Genomic DNA, 11,909 nt, shown 5'->3' on the forward strand with positions numbered 1-11,909 from the left:
CGACGCTCGCGGGCGACCAGAGCGGCCCCGCGCCGTGACTCGCTCCTAGCGGCCCTCGCAGGACCGGACGAGGCATTGCAGCCGCTGCGCTGGGCGCTCGCGAGGACCGCCGTTGTGAGCAGCTCCACTTTCCGCCCAAACTGGGGGAGCTAGACCGCGAGCGCCTCTGAATCGTGTGCCTTCGGTGATCTCATAATCCTCCGTGTCCTTCGAGCCCCTCCTGCTGCAGACAGGTCCCCTGTACTTCGGTACACGCGAGCCTTGCACGCCCACTGCAGTGCAGCCTCGGAGGCAGGACAGACCCCTGCGAGCGTAGATCGCAGCCGCATCCCAGCTCCCCTCTCCCTGGCACGCTCCTCCACCTACAGCTGCGCTGAGCTGCCGCATCTGAACGCAAAGCAAACGCTGCAGTGACGGTTCCTGCGTCACCTTAACATCCAAAGGAAATGCTAACGTTTCCCGTATCTGTACCATCTCTCAATCGGCACTCAAAACATTTGGCACGGTGTTTACTACCCTAATAAGACCTCAGCTTCCCTTGGGAGGGGTAAGTACCTCTGTTGAGGCAGCTGCGTTTTCCTCTAATTCATTTGCATTGGGAATGGATAGAAGGGTTCGTTTACTTTTTAATCATTCCTACGGGAAAACGACTTAATATTTGATGAATTCCTGCATGATAACTTTTTTCCTTATTTCCCTCCCTTCTTACCTCATTCGCCTTCCCTGAAGTAACTGCGTTTATGTGGAAGCATTTAGGTTATATCATCCTCACAACAGCTTGAAACTATCTCGGATATTTACATCTAAGGACAACACCAGATGCATTCTGTCCACCTAGAAATCTCTGTCGCCTTTCTCCTCTCCAATTCATAAAGTGCAAACATTCCTTTAGCATAGAAACGAGCCATCTCGAAACCACAGTAGCCTCTGCTTAATTCAGTCATGTCACAATGTCATGTGGCTTCCAACTTCAACACCAATGACACATTTACTATTTTTTGCTTGGGGATCCCATGTTTTAAAATATTTCTGATGCATGTCACACTTAAAAATTAAAGCCAGCTGTTCCAGCTCTCCTTTCCATGCCTGAATTTAAAGCAAAGCTTGGCAGCGACAATTTTGCGGTCACCTTAACAATAAAAGTAAATGCAAACGTTTCCTGTATATGTAGCATGGATAAAACCAGGAGTCTTCACACAGATTATGTTTCCAGCTGAAATCAAAGCACCATGACTTTTTTGTAAGCCTAGTAGTCTTATCTTGGGAAAATGTATGATTTTTACTAGGCTTTTGGGAATATTCTAAGTAACGTCTTATTCTCAAAGGTCAAGTTGTCTCTTTTTTTCTCATGACAAAGACTTAACAATATAGGAAGAGTGAACGACACACCTATGAAGGGGCACAAGAAACTTCAATGGTGGAGGAAAGTTTGGACTCAGAAACTCAAGAACAGTATTTGGCATGTCAAGGAGAATATCATGTATGTTCTTGGCATTATGTGCTTGATTTTACTACTCTCTCACCCTGAAGCCACCTCACCTGTCTGGACTGCTAAAATCTAGAGAAACTGGCTCATGCCTGTCATCCCAACACATTAGGAGGCCGAGGTGGGCGGATCATGAGGTCAGGAGATGGAGGCCAGCCTGACCAACATGGTGAAACCCCGTCTCTACTAAAAAATACAAAAATAAGCCAGGCGTGGTGGTGGGCACCTGTAATCCTAGCTACTTGGGAAGCTGAGGCAGGAGAATCGCTTGAACCTAGGAGGCAGAGTTGCAGTGAGCCAAGATCGTGCCATTGCACTCCAGCCTGGGTGACAGAGCGAGACTCCATCTCAAAAACAAAAAAAACACTAGAGAAACTGGGTTGTGGGCCCAGACCTGAGTTTCATTGAGTGATAACTTTTTCACTTACTTTAGTCATTCACTGTATGATTTTGGGAGTCTCTGGACCTCATACTCATCTTCAAAACCAGAAAAAATAATAATAGTATGAAAAGTATACTAAGTTATTCAATTCCTTCCAGTTTCAAAATCCTCTAAGCACAAGTCATTTTTCTCCACATTCGCCTTCTCTCACTAGAAATAACTTCTACAATCTCTACTCATTTGTGGGAGTAAACTACAGAGACGATCCTTAGGTTAAGTTCTTAATTTTATGGAAGAAAATTAATGCAGTTAAGAGTTTAGAGGCATTTTGTACTTCAGGTATGTATAGGACAGATAAAAATCCCAAATGTATAAAATCCTCCCTACCACTAATATAATAAAGATTCTCGGCCGGGTGCAGTGGCTCACGCTTGTAATCCCAGCACTTTGGGAGGCCGAGGTAGGTGGATCACATGAGCCCAGGAGTACGAGACCAGCCTGGGCGACATAGTGAGACCCCGTCTTAAAAAAAAAGATTCTCTTTTCTCCTGATCTTCTCCCCCAAACCAAAGCCTTATCCCCAGTCTCTATAGTGCAACAGGCCATGCTGCAGTATTTCATTAAACAGTCCTAGCGGCTGTGTTTCAGACTTTCAGGTTTCCCCAAGGGCTGACAGTCTTGGGGCCTAGGAGCAATCCCCAGATTCCAGAGGGAAAGGCAAGAAAGCAAGAGTGAAGCATTGTGGATAATGGTAGGTCTCTTCATACACAAAACAGAACAAAATAGCAACTGAGACACACACAGTGAAAACAAAGAGGAATACAAGCCAAGAAATCAGAACTGGGTCCTGTCCAAGAAGTCCATCAGCCAACCACAAGGGCTAGGGCTAAAAGGTCAACCCTGCAATTTTCTGGGGTAGGAGAGGCAGCTATTCATTTAATCATATATTCATTGAGCGTCAGGCATTGTAATAGGCCCTGGGGATTAAAAAAAAAAAGTGGTGAGCAAGACGGATGCACACCCTATCTTCACACAGCTTGAGGAGCAAAGAATATCCAGCACCTACTGCGAATAAGGCCTGTGCTGGACAGGGCATTCAGCCTTTGTCTGTGTGCGGCAGTTCCGCAGCTTCACCTAAGTCAAAACAAACATGGCATCCAAGAAGCTGCCCTTTTAAAAGACTTCGTTTCACACAATGTAGGTAAAACAATATCCAGGATTGCCAGATAAAATGCAGGGCCAGCTAAATTTGAATTTCAGATACACAACGGACAATTGTTTAGTACAAATATGTCCCAGGTTTCAGATAAACAGTGATTTTTTTTTTTTTTTTACTACAGTAAGTTTCATGTAATATTTAGGATATATTTACAACAGAGAATCATTTCATTGTGTGAAATAAAATAATTCAAACTTAAAGCTGTTGAAACTTTAAATTATTCTGAGCCTTGAGAGGGATGTGGCTACGTGGCATGAGTCCAGCAGCATGCAGTTGTAACTTCTGCTTTTTCCTGGAAGTGATCTGGAATGATTGAGGAGTGCCAGAGATAAGACCCCTCAGAACATTACACCCCCTCACAGAATATTAAAGGAATCTTTCTTGGAACGTAGCAAGTTATACTAATCAAATCGTTACAACTGTTTCTGCCTAAATAAGTGAAATCTTAGCCTCCTCACTCTGGAGCACTGACCCCACTCCTTTGGAATCGTGTGTCTGGATGGCTATCCTCAAGCTTTGTGCTGCAATAAACTCTATACTTAGTCATATTTTCTGAATCTCATTATTGAAGGTTGACATTTGTTTAACTGAAATTCAGGTTCAACTGGGAGTCTTATATTTTATTGTATTTGCTAAATCTGGCAACCTTCTCAACCTCATACTTTTCTTTCTCTCTTTCCTTTTTTGAGACAATCTCACTCTGTTGCCCAGGCTGGAGTACAGTGGCACGATCTCACTGCAACCACCGCCTCCTGGGTTTAAGCAATTCTTTTCCTCAACCTCCCCTGTAGCTGGGATTACAGGTACACAGCACCACACCCAGCTAATTTTTGTATTTTTAGTAGAGAGAGCATTTCACTATGTTGGTCAGGCTGGTCTCAAACTCCTGACCTCAAGTGATCCACCCACCTCGGCCTCCCACAGTGCTGGCATTACAGGCATGAGCCACGGCGACCAGCTCAACCTCATCGTTTTCTGTTAACACTTTCTGGCTCCTTTTTCAAAATGTGCACAGAAATCTACAGTTCTTCAAAGGTAGTAAGCACAACTCTTACATACTTCACCCCTTAACTTTTTATTGGTTTGATTTGCCTTTTTTTTCGGGGGGGGGAGATGGAGTTTTGCTCTTGTTGCCCAGGCTGGAGTGCAATGGCGCTATCTCACCTCACCGCAACCTCTGCCTCCCGGGTTCAAGCGATTCTCCTGCCTCAACCTCCTGAGTAGCTGGGACTACAGGCGCCTGCCACCACACCTAGCTAATTTTTATATTTTTAATAGAGATGGGGTTTCACCATTTTGGCCAGGATGGTCTCGATCTCTTGACCTCGTGATCCGCCCACCTCAGCCTCTCAAAGTGCTGGGATTACAAGCGTGAGCCACCGTGCCCGGCCTAAATCCCCCTTTTCTTAGCTTTGAGATATATTTGATAATAAAAGACACACACTGAAAGTATGCAGTTTATACAGGTTTACAGGATATATACCTGTGAAAACACTATCATAATCTGAATAATAAATATCATTATATATTCATTATTTTCTAAAGTTTTCTTGCTCACTTTTGTAATCCTTACCCCCCACCTACTATCTAGGCAACTACTGACCTGTTTTCGGTTGCTGTAGATTAATTTGCAATTTCTGGTATTTTAAATAAATGGAATCATACAGTATATACTTTTTAACTGGATTATTTCACATAGCATAATTGTTTTTCATCTGTATGCCTTTTCTTTTTCTTGCCTTATTGCACTGACTAGGGACCCTAGTATCATGTTTAATTGGAGCAGTGAAAGTGAACATCTCTGCCTTGTTCCCAACCCCAGAGGAAAAGCGTTTAGTCTTTCACCATTAAGTATGATGCTAATTTTTTACAGATGCCCTTTATTAGGTTGAGGAAGTTCCCTTCTACTCCTGATTTGCTGAGAGTTAATCACAAATAAATGCTGAGTTTTAGCTGATGCTTTTTCTGTATCTAGAGATTATCAAAAGGTTTTTCTTGTAAAATTTATTAATATGGTGAATGACATTGACTATCAAATTTTGAATGTTGATTTTGTTTTTGAATGTTGACGTTCCAAATATTGCATTTTTTGGATAAACCTACTTGGTCATGGTGTATTATCCTTTTTACATATTGTTGGATTTGACTTGCTAATATTTTGCCAAGAATTTTGTTTTTTCATGAGTGACACTGGTGTGAAATTTCCTTTTCTCGTAATTTATTTGTCTGTTTCTTATGTTAACTCTTTTGCTTTTCAAAAGAGGATTATCTAGAAATCATACTGATGTAATATGTATTATACTGGTATATTAAAGGAGTATGGTATAATTTATATTGTATGATACTAGATAATATGTATTAGATATAACTATTAGCTAATATTAGTTATTTTTTAATTTATTTTTTAGACGGAGTCTTGCTCTATCACACAGGCTGCAGTACAGTGGCACGATCTTGGCTCACTGCAACCTCCGCCTCCTGGGTTCAAGCAGTTCTCTTCCTCAGCCTCCCAAGTAGCTGGGACTACAGGCGCCTGCCACCACGCCCAGCTAATTTTTGCATTTTTAGTAGAGACGGGCTTTCACCATGTTGGCCAGGCTGGTCTTGAACTGCTGACCTCGTGATCCACCTGCCTCGGCCTCCCAAAGTGTTGGGATTACAGGCGTGAGCCACCATGCCTGGCCAATGTTAGTTATTAATAAACAATAGCTAATTAATAGCTCTGTTAAACTACTTATATATACACTAGTTTTTCTTCTCTTTTCTGTTCAATTGTTTCCATTCTACCCCATCTGCTACTGCCTTCTGCCGCAGCAGCTTTTCTTTGCCACTTCGCAGTAGCTTTCTGTCCCTCTTCTGTGTTGCCCTTTTCCTTTGTTGTAAACTTTTTCTGTTCTAGTCTTCTGCCTTTTAATCTCAAAATTTGTTTGTTCATTTATTTGTTCATTCAACCGAGTTCGAGTTGCTACTATGTGCAAGACACCGTGCTAGATGCTGGGGACGCTGCAGAGAACATGACAGACAGGGCTGCAGGCATAGCTGCTGCCCTGAAGAAACTCAAGAGCCCCGGAGGAGCCCATCGGCCTCAGCTAGCCAGTTTAAAGGAGCGCTGCTGGCCACTAAGTCCCTGAGCATCAGTCCTGTGTAACTGGGGAACCTGCTCTGGGTGGACAAGGGAACTTGAAGGGGAATTCTTCCTGGACTCAGGGGTGGGGCCTCTCAGCTTATCAGGTCTTGCCCTCCTTGGGGAAGCCAGGAATCTTGACCACCAGGGAGTCTAGATTGATTCACTGAATGACCAACTGTGGCATTTTCCAGAGCTAAACAAATTTACATAAAGTGCCAAATTCCCCCCATTTACATAAAACTGTTTGTTTTTCAAAGATATCCTCAATTTGTACTGGATAGATTTGCAGTCCAGGAAGGCTCAGGGAGCCAGAATTCTAGGGTCATGGATCTTCACACATTCCTCCTTCTCCCAGGCCTCTTCTCTCTTTGCCCCTCAGGTTCCCTGCTCTGAGGTGAGGAGCCCAGGCTAGGGGAGACTAAAGCACAGCGTCTTGCACACAGCAGCCACTCAAGTGCTGACAGCCTTCATGCAGCAGAGGGTCCCTTCTGTGCAGCTTTATTCAGCAGGAAGCCGGGGCAGGGACAAACTGAACATTCGTCAACTGGATTAAGGATTTGCTCAGTCTAGAAATAAGATTTTTTTTTTTTTTTTTTTTTGAGACAGAGTCTCACTTTGTCACCCAGGTTGGAGTGCAATGGCACGATCTCGGCTCACTGCAACCTCCGCTTCCCAGGTTCAAGTGATTCTCCCACCTCAGCCTCCCGAGTAGCTGGCATTACGGGCACGGCCACCACACCCAGCTGATTTTTATATTTTTAGTAGAGATGGGGTTTCACCATGTTGGCCAGGCTGGCCTCAAACTTCCGACCTCAAATGATCCACCTGTCTCGGCCTCCCAAAGTGCTGGGATTACAGGTGCTTGGCTTAGAAATAAGAGTTTTTAAATTTTCATTTTAACATTAAAAATGGCACATTTTTATCCATTGTTCATGGCTGGTAAAAGCGTTCCTATATGTATATATATATATATATATTTTTTTTTTGAGACAGTCTTGCTGTTGCAGTGGTGGGATCTCTGGTGTGCAGTGGTGGGATCTCTGGAGTGCAGTGGTGCAACCTCTGGAGGTTGGTGGTGGGATCTCGGCTCACTGCAACTTCCGCCTCCCGGGTTCAAGGGATTCTCCTGCCTCAGTCTCCCAGGTAGCTGGGATTATGGGTGCGCACCACCACGCCCAGCTAATTTTTAGCAGACAGGATTTCACCATGTTGGCCAGGCTGGTCTTGAACTCCTGACCTCAAGTGATCTGCCCGCCTCGGCCTCCCAAGGTGCTGGGATTATAGGTGTGAGCCACCGTGCCCGGCCGGTTCCTATAGAATTGAATAAATGAATCACTACTAAATGCTTAGAGGGGATGGAAATGTTGCTGTAAAGACAGAATTAAAGCCAAGTAATTAAAACTTGGCAAAATTCTTCAAAAGCTTTTAAAATCATCTCATCGGATGAACTGCTATAAGCTTTATATATGCCTAATAGAAAAAGAATTTTGGTAAATCAGTAAATTTGGTAAAGTCAGTGAATTGGTCAGTTGGCAAAATTGGCTTAAAAGACTTTTAGAAATGCTACCTATGGGGAAAACATACATTACTTTTAAACTATCTTTAAAATTAATCATTACAAGATTAAAAAAAGTCCATGTGAAACACTAAAATTTTTGTTATATTTAGCAGGATATAGTCGTAAGAAAACAAAACCATACTGAGATCGTTGACTATTTTTTTAGGTCTCCATGAAAGCAGAACCTTGACTATTTTTTAAACTTGCAAATCTAGAGAAAAGTTGCAAAAATAGCACAATGAATACCCATATATCCTCTACTTCACCAATTATTAATGTTTTGCCACATTTGCTTTCTCTCTGTAGAGAGATAGATACTATTAGTTGTTGTTAGACAATTTGAGAGGAAGTTGCAGAAATTATGACTCTTTAAAATCTATTTCTAAGGGCTGTGTGCAGTGGCTCACACGTGTAATCCCAGCACTTTGGGAGGCTGAGGTGGGCAAGTCACATGAGGTCAGGAGTTCAAGACCAGCCTGGCCACCATGATGAAACTCCATCTCTACTAAAAATACAAAAACTAGCTGGGTGTGGTGGCGGGCACCTTTAATCCCAGCTACTCGGGAGGCTGAGGCATGAGAATTGCTTGAACCCAGGAGGCACAGGTTGCAGTGAGTTGAGATTGTGCTACTGCACTCCAGCCTGGGCAACACAGCAAGACTCTGTCTCAAACAAACAAACAAAAAAAAACAGACAATATATTTCTAGGGATATTCTTTAACATAACCATGCTAAAATTACCAAGTTTAGAAAATTTAACATTGATGAAGTACTATTATCCAATGTATGTTTCATGTTCAAATTTTGCCAATTATACTAAAAAATTTCTTTTTTTTCTTTTACTTTTTTTTTTTTATTTTTTAGATGGAGTCTTGCCTTGTTGCCCAGGATGGAGTGCAGTGGCACAATCTGAGCTCACTACAACCTCCACCTCCCGGGTTAAAGTGATTCTCCTGCCTCAGCCTCCTGAGTAGCTGGGATTACAGGCGTCTGCCACCACACCCAGCTAATTTTTGGTATTTTGTATTTTTAGTAGACATGAGGTTTCACCACGTTGGCCAGGCTGGTCTTGAACTCCTGACCTCAGCTAATCCACCTGCCTCGGCCTCCCAAAGTGCTGGGATTACAAGCATGAGCCACTGAGCCCGGCCAAAAATTTCTTCATAGCAATTTTTTTTTTTGAGACGGAGTCTCGCTCTGCCGCCCAGGCTGGAGTGCTGTGGCCAGATCTCAGCTCACTGCAAACTCCGCCTCCCGGGTTCACGCCATTCTCCTGCCTCAGCCTCCGGAGTAGCTGGGACTACAGGCGACTGCCACCTCGCCTGGCTAATTTTTTGTATTTTTTTTAGTAGAGACGGGGTTTCACCGTGTTAGCCAGGATGGTCTCGATCTCCTGACCTCGTGATCCGCCCATCTCGGCCTCCCAAAGTGCTGGGATTACAGGCTTGAGCCACCGCGCCCGGCCCATAGCAATTTTTTTTCCAAAATCTGGGATCCAGTCCAGATTCACATGCTGCATTTCTTTGTCTCCTCTAATCTGAAAACATTCTTCAGGCTTTCGTAGCTCTTTATATTTACATTTTTGATGCTTGAAGGTGGTTGTTGCATAGACTGTCTCTCAATTTGGTTTTCTCTCATTGTTAGCCGTGTAGATTCTGGTTGTTCATTTTTGTCAGCAATACCACAAGTTATGCTGTGTCCTCTCTGATGCCAAACATCAGGAGGCAGGCACATAGTATCATATTGTCTGATTACTGGTGATCTTCCCTTTGACCACTTGTGATGCTCACCAGCTTTCTCCATTGTAAAGGTACCCCTTTTCCCAATTTATAATGAATAAGTCACCTGTGGGGAGATTTGAGACCGTGTAACTATCCTGTTTCAGAGTAAATTTCACAAATGGCGTTAGCATTCACTGATGCTTCTTGCCTGAATCAATTATTACTATAATGGTTGCAAAACAGTGATTTTTTTTTTAACTCTGTCATCTTCTACATTCATTAGTTGATGTTCCACTGTGAAATGAGGTTTCCCTTTCCCCCTTCTTCCTTCCTTTTTCTATTTATTTATTATTTGTGTATCTACGTATTTATCTACCCATAGAAACTCATGGACTCCTGTTGTATTCAAAAATCCTACTCTGAGGCCTGGCACAGTGGCTCAAGCCTGTAATCCCAGCACTTTGGAAGGCCGAGGCAGGCAGATCACTTGAGCTCAGGAGTTTGAGACCAGCCTGGGCAACAAGGCAAAACTCCATCTCTACTAAAAATACAAAAACTAGCTGGGTGTGGTGGCACATGCCTGTAGTCCCAGCTACTCAGGAGGCTGAGGTGGGAGGATCACCTGAGCCTGGGAGGTTGAGGCTGCAGGGAGCTGTGATCACACTCCAGCCTGGGAGACAGAGTGAGACCCTGTCTCAAAAAGAAGAAAAAAAAATTCTACTCTGAAAAGCAAAGGGGTAAAGAATGATGCTTACCTTTTGAGATAATGTAGATAACGTAGAACCTTAACCCTAATGCTAGTTTGGCATATTTTGCATTTTTTTGTATTTGGACCTCAGATGCATGAAATAGGATTAATCATAATCCTTGGTTCATGATATACTCCTATTATTTTCCATGCATGCTCCATTTTCTTTTTTCTATTTTATTTATTTATTTTGAGGCGGAGTTTCACTCTTGTTGCCCAGGCTGGAGTACAATGTCACGATCTTGGCTCACTGTAACCTCCGCCTCCTGGATTCAAGCAATTCTCCTGCCTCAGCCTCCCAAGTAGTTGGGATTACAGGCATGCACCACCATGCCCAGCTAATTTTGTATTTTTAGTAGAGACAGGGTTTCTCCATGTTGGTCAGGCTGGTCTCACTCCCAACCTCAAGTGACCCACCCGCCTCGGCCTCCCAAAGTGCTGAGATTACAGGCGTGAGTCACCGCGCCCGGCAGTTTTACATTTTTTTATAGCAACAGGGTCTCACTATGTTGACCAGGCTGGTCTCAAACTTCTGACGTCAAGCGATCCTCCCACCTCAGCCTCCCAAAATACTGAGATTATAGGCGTGAGCCACCACACCTGACCAGTCCACTTTCATTTAGTTCATTAATTAGTTATTTTAAATAACTGACTAGAACTAGTTATAATTTAATAACCAATTATTTTTAAAACTATGCACCTTAAACCCGCTGCTCCAAATAAAAACCCTATGACAATAACCCTATGATGCAGCAATTCCATTCCCAGGTATGTGAGAAATTCTTGCTTATATACAAGAGGAGACAGATATGTACAAGAATGTTCTTAGCAGCACTGTTTAGCACAGCAAAACCCTAATGCCTATCAATGGAATAGAGCATGAAAAAACAGCGGTACATTCTTACAATGGACTAATATACAGCAGTTGAAATCAATGAACTACAGTAATCTAGTGACATACAACATGAATGAGTCTTATAAGATTAAGCAAAACGGCTCCAAAGAATAAATATAGCTTGGCACCCCTTTTATAAAATTAAAGCATAAAAATGTTAAGCATATACATATTTTAGGAATATAGATGGATGCAAAGAAATTATATAACAAAGAAAGCAATGGAATCATAAAGAAGGGGTTTATTAGCCGGGCGTGGTGGCACCCGCCTATAATCCCAGCTACTCAGGAGGCTGAGGCAGCAGAATCTATTGCTCACTGCAACCTCTACCTCCCAGGTTCAAACGATTCTCATGCCTCAGCCACCCAAGTAGCTGGGATTACAGGTGTGTGCCACTACACCTGGCTACTTTTTCTTTGTATTTTTAGTAGAGACAGGGTTTCACTATGTTGGCCAGGCTGGTTTCAAACTCCTGATGTCAAGTGACCTGCCTGCCTGGGCTTCCCAAAGTGTTGGGATTTCAGGCGTGAGCCACCGCTTCTGGCCCCTAGGATCTCCTGATAGAGCTGATTGCCTTTATTTTATTTATTTATTTATTTATTTATTCATTTATTTATTTATTTATTTATTTATTGAGACAGAGTCTCGCTCTGTCGCCCAGGCTGGATTGCAGTGGTGCAATCTCGGCTCACGGCAAGCTCTACCTACCTGGTTCACGCCATTCTCCTGCCTTAGCCTCCCGAGTAGCTGGGACTACAGGCGCCTGCCACCAC

The 11,909-nt window shown here is 43.2% G+C and overlaps 2 protein-coding genes across 2 annotated transcripts in view; one reads left to right on the top strand and one right to left on the bottom strand.

Annotated features, from left to right (window-relative positions):
* Positions 1 to 257, bottom strand: part of FYTTD1 (forty-two-three domain containing 1) — a 31,785-nt gene extending 31,528 nt beyond the window's left edge. Inside the window, exon 1 of the mRNA XM_011961161.1 lies at positions 165 to 257. The gene's annotated coding sequence lies outside the window, so the exon portion shown is untranslated. The remainder of the gene's footprint in view (positions 1 to 164) is intronic.
* KIAA0226 (KIAA0226 ortholog) overlaps positions 7 to 11,909 on the top strand; it is a 67,408-nt gene continuing 55,505 nt past the window's right edge. Inside the window, exon 1 of the mRNA XM_011961247.1 lies at positions 7 to 547. The gene's annotated coding sequence lies outside the window, so the exon portion shown is untranslated. The remainder of the gene's footprint in view (positions 548 to 11,909) is intronic.

This window comes from Colobus angolensis, unplaced genomic scaffold (genome assembly GCF_000951035.1).
Source record: "Colobus angolensis palliatus isolate OR3802 unplaced genomic scaffold, Cang.pa_1.0 Scaffold54, whole genome shotgun sequence".
In the NCBI taxonomy this organism is placed as follows: Eukaryota; Metazoa; Chordata; class Mammalia; order Primates; family Cercopithecidae; genus Colobus; species Colobus angolensis.